Below are 6,799 nucleotides of genomic sequence, written 5' to 3' on the forward strand. Positions count from 1 at the left end.
ACTGACAACTTTCAATAAGTTCAGAAGTTCGTATGACGTACGATTGCTAAATAAAGATGATAGTGATTATTATACTTTACATTGCTAATATCATTTATTCCATTTTTATAAAAAGTACCCATTACAGAAGCAATCTGTGATCCTTTAGAAATACATTATCCATAATTTATCTTTTCATTTTAACTTTTGACTAAGTTTGCGATAATGTAGTCTTACAAACCAGAAGTGAGAATTACTAATAATAACAAACAAAACTATCACTAATTACATTAAATGCTAACAAAAACCAACTATAACTATAACGACAAATATCCCTTGACAACATAATTGTATGTTCGAAACACCCAAACTTCGCACCAAGAATAATATTCTTCTTCTATAATGGGCGAAGATGCGTTCTTCTTTTTTTAAATATAGTCCAGCACAAGAAATCAATACTTTTGGTTGAAGATTATTAAGAATAGAATATTAATATTTTCAACAGACAAACGTAATAAAAAATTAACAATTACAATGAAATTTTAAGCAAAATTCGATTAGGAATATTGGATAACCACGCATCAATAAGTTAACGTGTGTTCAAATTGAGCTTAACCATAGGTTTAACTAATGTGCACCTTATTGATTGGTCTGGAAATAGTTAAACGCGCCAATTACGCAGTACGCAGAAAAAACGAAACACTTGCATGTAAATATTATCTTCAATTCAGTCGAGTATTTTTTGTAATAGTCAATATACTACCTATATACAAAAGATAAGACGAATGTTTAAGATGATGACTAACTTTCAACATTTTTACGTACCGTGGGTAACTTTTCTCCGACCAATAACAACTTAAGCTTACCAAATGTTAAAACGAAGAAACTAACTAATTACCGATGCCCGTAACAATTAGCCTTAGTCAATCATAAGATAATGATATAATTATATGGGAATTGGATTTACCACCAAAGAACTTAGCACTGAAACCTCAACGAGATGTCTGCCATATTAACAGGTCACGTCCGCAATTTTTTCAGTATAACAATTTAATAGTCATAGATTACATAAAAAACTAAGTCGGGTCCAAGCCTTACCAATTGTTGAAGTCAAATTGTTACTACGAGGAGAACTTTATTCAGTTTCAGCTGTTCTCCATACTGCCTGAATAGTGTCTTACTCCATCACCACTGGGAGTACAATACGCAAATTGACAAACCCTTGCGTAACCATGCATTGTGACGTTCAGGATCTTATCAGAAAACAAAGAATAGTACAATCAAAACAATTCTGTTTTTTTTCTATTCATTGAATCTGTCACGGGAATTTATTTTTTCTAAGACGTGCCCACACACGACATCGTCTTGTATATATTTTTACACTTACATATTTAAAATATTTAAAATATGTAAGTGTCCAGGTAAGGTAATTGATATCGAGAAATATGTATATTTTTATGTTGGTGCTTTAGAAACGCTTCTAAATTTATTTAATAGATGAATGGCAATTTTTCTATTTCCAGTATTAAATACCTAATGTAAATTTTACAAAATTATAATTGTATGAATATAGATATATATATATATATATATATATCGATAAATATGATATCGAGAAATATGTATATTTTTATGTTGGTGCTTTAGAAACGCTTCTAAATTTATTTAATAGATGAATGGCAATTTTTCTATTTCCAATATTAAATACCTAATGTAAATTTTACAAAATTATAATTGTATGAATATAGATATATATATATAGAGTTGTGACTAAACAATTAAATTAATAAAGTTCTCTTTTTTATACGAATTCAACCTTCGATTTCGTTTACAAAATTTTTAATATCCACTTAAGATTTTAGGCTTGGTACATAATATCAATTTTCATGAATACGTGTCTAATCCGATATATGTTATTTAAGTTCAAACTAAACGTTATTTTAACTAAAGGAACCCAACAAAGGCGTGCGGTATATTCTGTAAATGCCATATACTCGTATATGTATGTTCAAATTACTTTCGCTTTTCGCGTTGCACGTCACGGACGAGTACAGCATTACTGAAGAAGCTAGAAATCTCTGGCAAGTCGCAACGTCTGCAACGTAACATATTTGTGTAGCAATAATAAATAAAAGTTAATTATGTAGAATGACATGTGTTTTTTTTGAATTTCAAAGCTTCAAAATTGAAATTAAATAAAGCTGTGAGACTGATGCAGTTTATTAAAAGTTAAGGCGTAGTCTATAACAGGTCTATTTTTAGAAGCTTACGGCGTTTCTTATAAATACTATTTAGCTTAATCTTCTTCATTCGAATGTAAAATAAATACTTTGTCAGTATAACTATCAACATATCAGAGGGAAAAATCAGTGTTTAACTAATCAGCCGCCAAGCAATGTTTATAAGAAAGGCTCTTTACATTAGCATCAGTTTAAAGAAAGATTTCAGACATTTGATTTGTAAATATAAAATACTAGCGGTCCAGCAGCGGCTCTGCCTGCGACATAATAAAAAATCGCGAAAGGCCAAAATATGTTAATTATGTTATATTTTAGCTGTGTTAAAGCTTGAAGAAGTAACAAATAATCAAAACTCACACGACCTTTCATATTTATGATATAAGTGTTGCTTCGGTTTTGGTAACTCGAAAATAGCCATATTAACTTTAAAAGAGGCAGTTATTTTGAAATCACAGACAGAAACTTCAATTTTAATTATTTAATGATCCAAATTTTCACAACACACACAACAGTTCGTATTCATAATATGGTATAAATTAAAATAGATTTTATTTTTAATATTGTCGTAGTAAATTCAATATTTATCAAAAAATATAAACATCAAATGTCTTTAAAAGTTTCAAACAGTCAAACAGAGTGTATTGTAAATTAAATATAAATAGCTTGATAAATAAGGGTCTTATATTTTGCAATAAGTGTTACATTACAAATATTGTGTGTTTTAGACATTTGTAAAAATAAAATATAATCATTAAAACGAAAAACAAATTAAAACAAAAAAAAATTTTTGATAGCTATTGTCGATAGATGGATTTGCGCCCATTATAATAAACAACCACAATATTATACAAGTAAATATCATTTAAAATATTTCTTCTTTTATTTTTTATGTTTTGATACTTGGGATTTATATCGTGTCTTCATTACATATTTATTTTGAAAAGTCGAGAAACTCAAACTCCAGCAAGTATAAATAATAAAACATAGAAAAGTAAGTTAATAAATTATATAACTTAATACAATTATTTACATATAACATACATTCAATATACATATGGTTCGAGTGTTTACTATTTACATGCATTACAGAAATATTATAGTAAAATTATATGCTAAGCGTCAAAAAGTATATCGTATGAAAAAGAAATCCAAAATGCCTTTCAGAATTAAAAAAAATGCCAAACACAAACGCTCAACGTCAACGTATACGCTATTTACAAATTGCATGCGATTTTCTAATTGTTCTGCTGTATTACGCACTATAAACAATTCTTGATTCATTTACATTTATTTATAATACAACACTATTACACTTAACGGACATTGAAAACGCCATTTTTTCACGAATCCATAGTGAATATCATAGATTATTCAAGATCTCGACCAATGATATTCGCGTCAATTGATTTCGGTGACCAATGACAAAGTTGTTTATTTGGATTTATTCCAGTTGTGGTTGGAATGGGCTATAAATTTAACACGCACAGACAGCTGCCTAATCTCGGGAACCGAGGTAGCAAGTTCGCCGTCTCTATGCCGGTGAAGTGCGATCGAGGGCCGACTACGGGGCACCCAGGGCTGCAGGACTAAGATTCAAGGTTCGCAGCGGAGAGTGGCCATCCGCATAGTGCGGCGATATCGCACGATATCCTACGAGGCGGCAACCGTCCTAGCGCAATTTCCGCCCTTGCACATTCTGGCGGATATGGATGTGAGGATCTATCAACAGACCCGCATCCTCCGTCAGAACAGTGGAAACGCGACCTCTCCGAGTGCGCTCGAGGCGTTGAAGCGGCGGGATCACTGGAGGGCTCTTGCGACGTAGCATGACCGTCTCTGCGAAGAACGGTACGCGCGCAAACGCGTCGTCGGAGCGATCCTGCCAGCCTTCGAAGCCTGTATGAATCGAAAGCGACGAGTCATCTTCCGACTTACGCAGGTAATGACCGATCACGGTTGTTTTGGAGAATACCTGTGTAAGATCGGACACGAATCGACGGCGATGTGCCACCACTGTGACGCGGACCGGGACGCTCAGCATACGTTGGAGGAGTGCCCAGCGTGGAGTGCGGAGAGGGAGATCCTGGTCCAAGTCGGACAAGACCTGTCCCTGCGAGCAATCGTCTCGGCGATTCCCCGCAATCGGTGTGGAGGGTTGTAGCCTCCTTCTGTGAGACCGTCATGATCCAAAAGGAGATGGCGGAGCGGGAACAGGAAAGGGCTGCCGATGCCGAAGTGGGAGAAGCCGAGGCGTCGTCTCGGCTTCTCCCACTTCGGCATCGGTGAGCCTTGGTGGACACCAACTGTGATCGGGAAAGGGTGTGTGTCGCCACGATGTCAATATAGATTTGTGGCACGTTCTTCATCTTCAAAGCCCACCAGATAATTTGGCGTGGGACGCAGTCAATTGCTTTCTGCATGTCTAGAAACGCCATGTACAGCGGCTTCTTCTTTTCCCTGTGGGCCTCGGCCAGTATTCTTAGGGCGAAGATGGGGTCTATGGTTCCACAGCCTGGGTGAAACCCATATTGACATTCCGTGACAGTACATTCTTGCCGGAGCCTTAAATCGATTACGCGTTCGAAGAGTTTTATGGTGTGGCACGTAACCTTAATACCGCGGTAGCTTTCGCAGTCCTGTACACTTTTGCCTTTATATACTGGAGTAATGATACTCAATCTCCAAGAGTTGGGCATCTTCCGGCTAGTAAGTATTCGGTTAAAAAGGTCAGTAAGTAGGTTCACACCATGAGAACCCATCGTTTTCCACGCTTCAATCGGCAAGTCGACAGGGCCTACGGCTTTTCGGTTCTTCATTGTACGAAAACATTTGAGTACCTCGTCAGATGTTACTGGTGCAACAAGTCCGAGATTATGAGGCAGTTCTGGAGGAGAGACATTACCGTGTTGTGTGTTAAGCAACACGTCAAAGTAGTCGCGCCACCTCTCCTTCACCTTAACTGCGTCGCAAACCAAAGTGCCATTTGAGTCCTTAACACAAAGATATTTTGTAATGTCACTTTCTCCCGAGCTTTTGCCAAACGGAAGGTAGTTTTTTGGCCCTCGTTTGTCTCAAACGTGTCATAAATAGGTGACAACGTCTGCTAGAGGGCTTCTGTCCTGTGTCCTTTTCTCTCGAACGGCCTCCTGTACTGAGCCGTTCCACCACCACGTCTTCTTGTCGATGACGCGGCCTCACTTCGAAGTGCCAAGCACCTGTATTCCAATGGTGTTCACTGTTGACTGGATCCTAGACCATTGACTATCGACTGATTCCTCTGTGTCTGTGCTTAAGTTGGAGCTAGCTACGACTTCACAGAAGTCATACTGGTGGTAGGGCTTTGTGCAAGCTCGTCTGGGTAGGTACCACCCACTCATCAGATATTCTACTGCAAAACAGCAATACTTGATATTGTTGTGTTCCGGTTTGAAGGGTGAGTGAGCCAGTGTAATTACAGGCACAAGGGACATAAAATCTTAGTTCCCAAGGTTGGTGGCGCATTGGCTACAAGCAATGGTTAACATTTCTTACAATGCCAATGTCTAAGGGCGTTTGGTGACCACTTACCATCAGGTGGCCCATATGCTCGTCCTCTTCTATAAAAAAAAAATGCTGTTTTAGTCCATTTAACAGCCACTATTTAGTTTTAGACCTGCGTCGTTCAGGCACTTTTTTGCTTGGTACTACCAGCATGTCCATGACAAGGTTGCGGTGTTGTGTTGTTAGGCATTCCCCAGGAATTACTTTGCAGTTGATCACTCTACCAATTTGGCTTCTTCTTATGAGAAAGCAGTCGATCTGGGTGGAGTGCGGCCCACTTTTATAGGTGATGAGGTGCTCGGGTTTCTTTTGGAAGAAAGTGTTAACAATGGCAAGGTCTGATAATAAGCAGATGCTGAGAATTGAATCCGCCTCTGAATTCTCACGACCATAGCAGTTAGCCGCCACGTGCACGTCCATATTCACGTGACTCCTTACCAACATGGCCGTTCAAATCTCCACCTATCTCGATGCTCTCAGTGTTCGGAATGCAGCGGAGCATGTCTTCCAAGTCATTCCAAAAGGCTTCTTTCTCCGGTTCAGAGCTGTGAGCCGACCTGTGGAGTGTAGGCACTGACAAGATGAGTAATTACTCCTTCTATCAGTAGCTTCACCTGAAGAAGTCGGTCGCTCAGTCTATCGACTTCTGGAATACCGTTCTGGAATTCCTCGGACAGTACTATGGTCACACCGTTCATTCTGACTTTCTTCCGTTTGTTGCAAAAATGCAACGTGAACCCTGCGCTTTGTCAGTACTCCAGCTCAAGGAAGCGAGCTGTGAGAAAGCCGATGTTCCAGGTGGCAAATCGGAGCTTCTTTTTAGGTACTTGCTTCTTTATCCGTGCCCGTACTTGACACGGTAGCCCTTTCCCACTTGTCGCAGGTTTAGGGCGATGTGCCTGCGCGTCCTTTTGCGGTGACGCCCTAGCCATTGTACCTAAAATTCTTTTCTTCTTTTCCATGTTAAATGGCGGGTACTGGTTTTACAAGGAGCGACTGCCGTCAGACCTCCCCAATCTAGAGTAGGGAAGCAGTTCAGG

At 38.5% G+C, this 6,799-nt stretch overlaps 1 pseudogene; it reads right to left on the minus strand.

The window, feature by feature from the left end:
* Nucleotides 1–4,873: 4,873 nt before the first annotated feature.
* On the minus strand, nucleotides 4,874–6,721 carry LOC126780273 (uncharacterized; annotated as a pseudogene).
* Nucleotides 6,722–6,799: the final 78 nt, after the last annotated feature.

The sequence above is a fragment of the Nymphalis io genome, chromosome Z (assembly GCF_905147045.1).
Source record: "Nymphalis io chromosome Z, ilAglIoxx1.1, whole genome shotgun sequence".
NCBI lineage: Eukaryota > Metazoa > Arthropoda > Insecta > Lepidoptera > Nymphalidae > Nymphalis > Nymphalis io.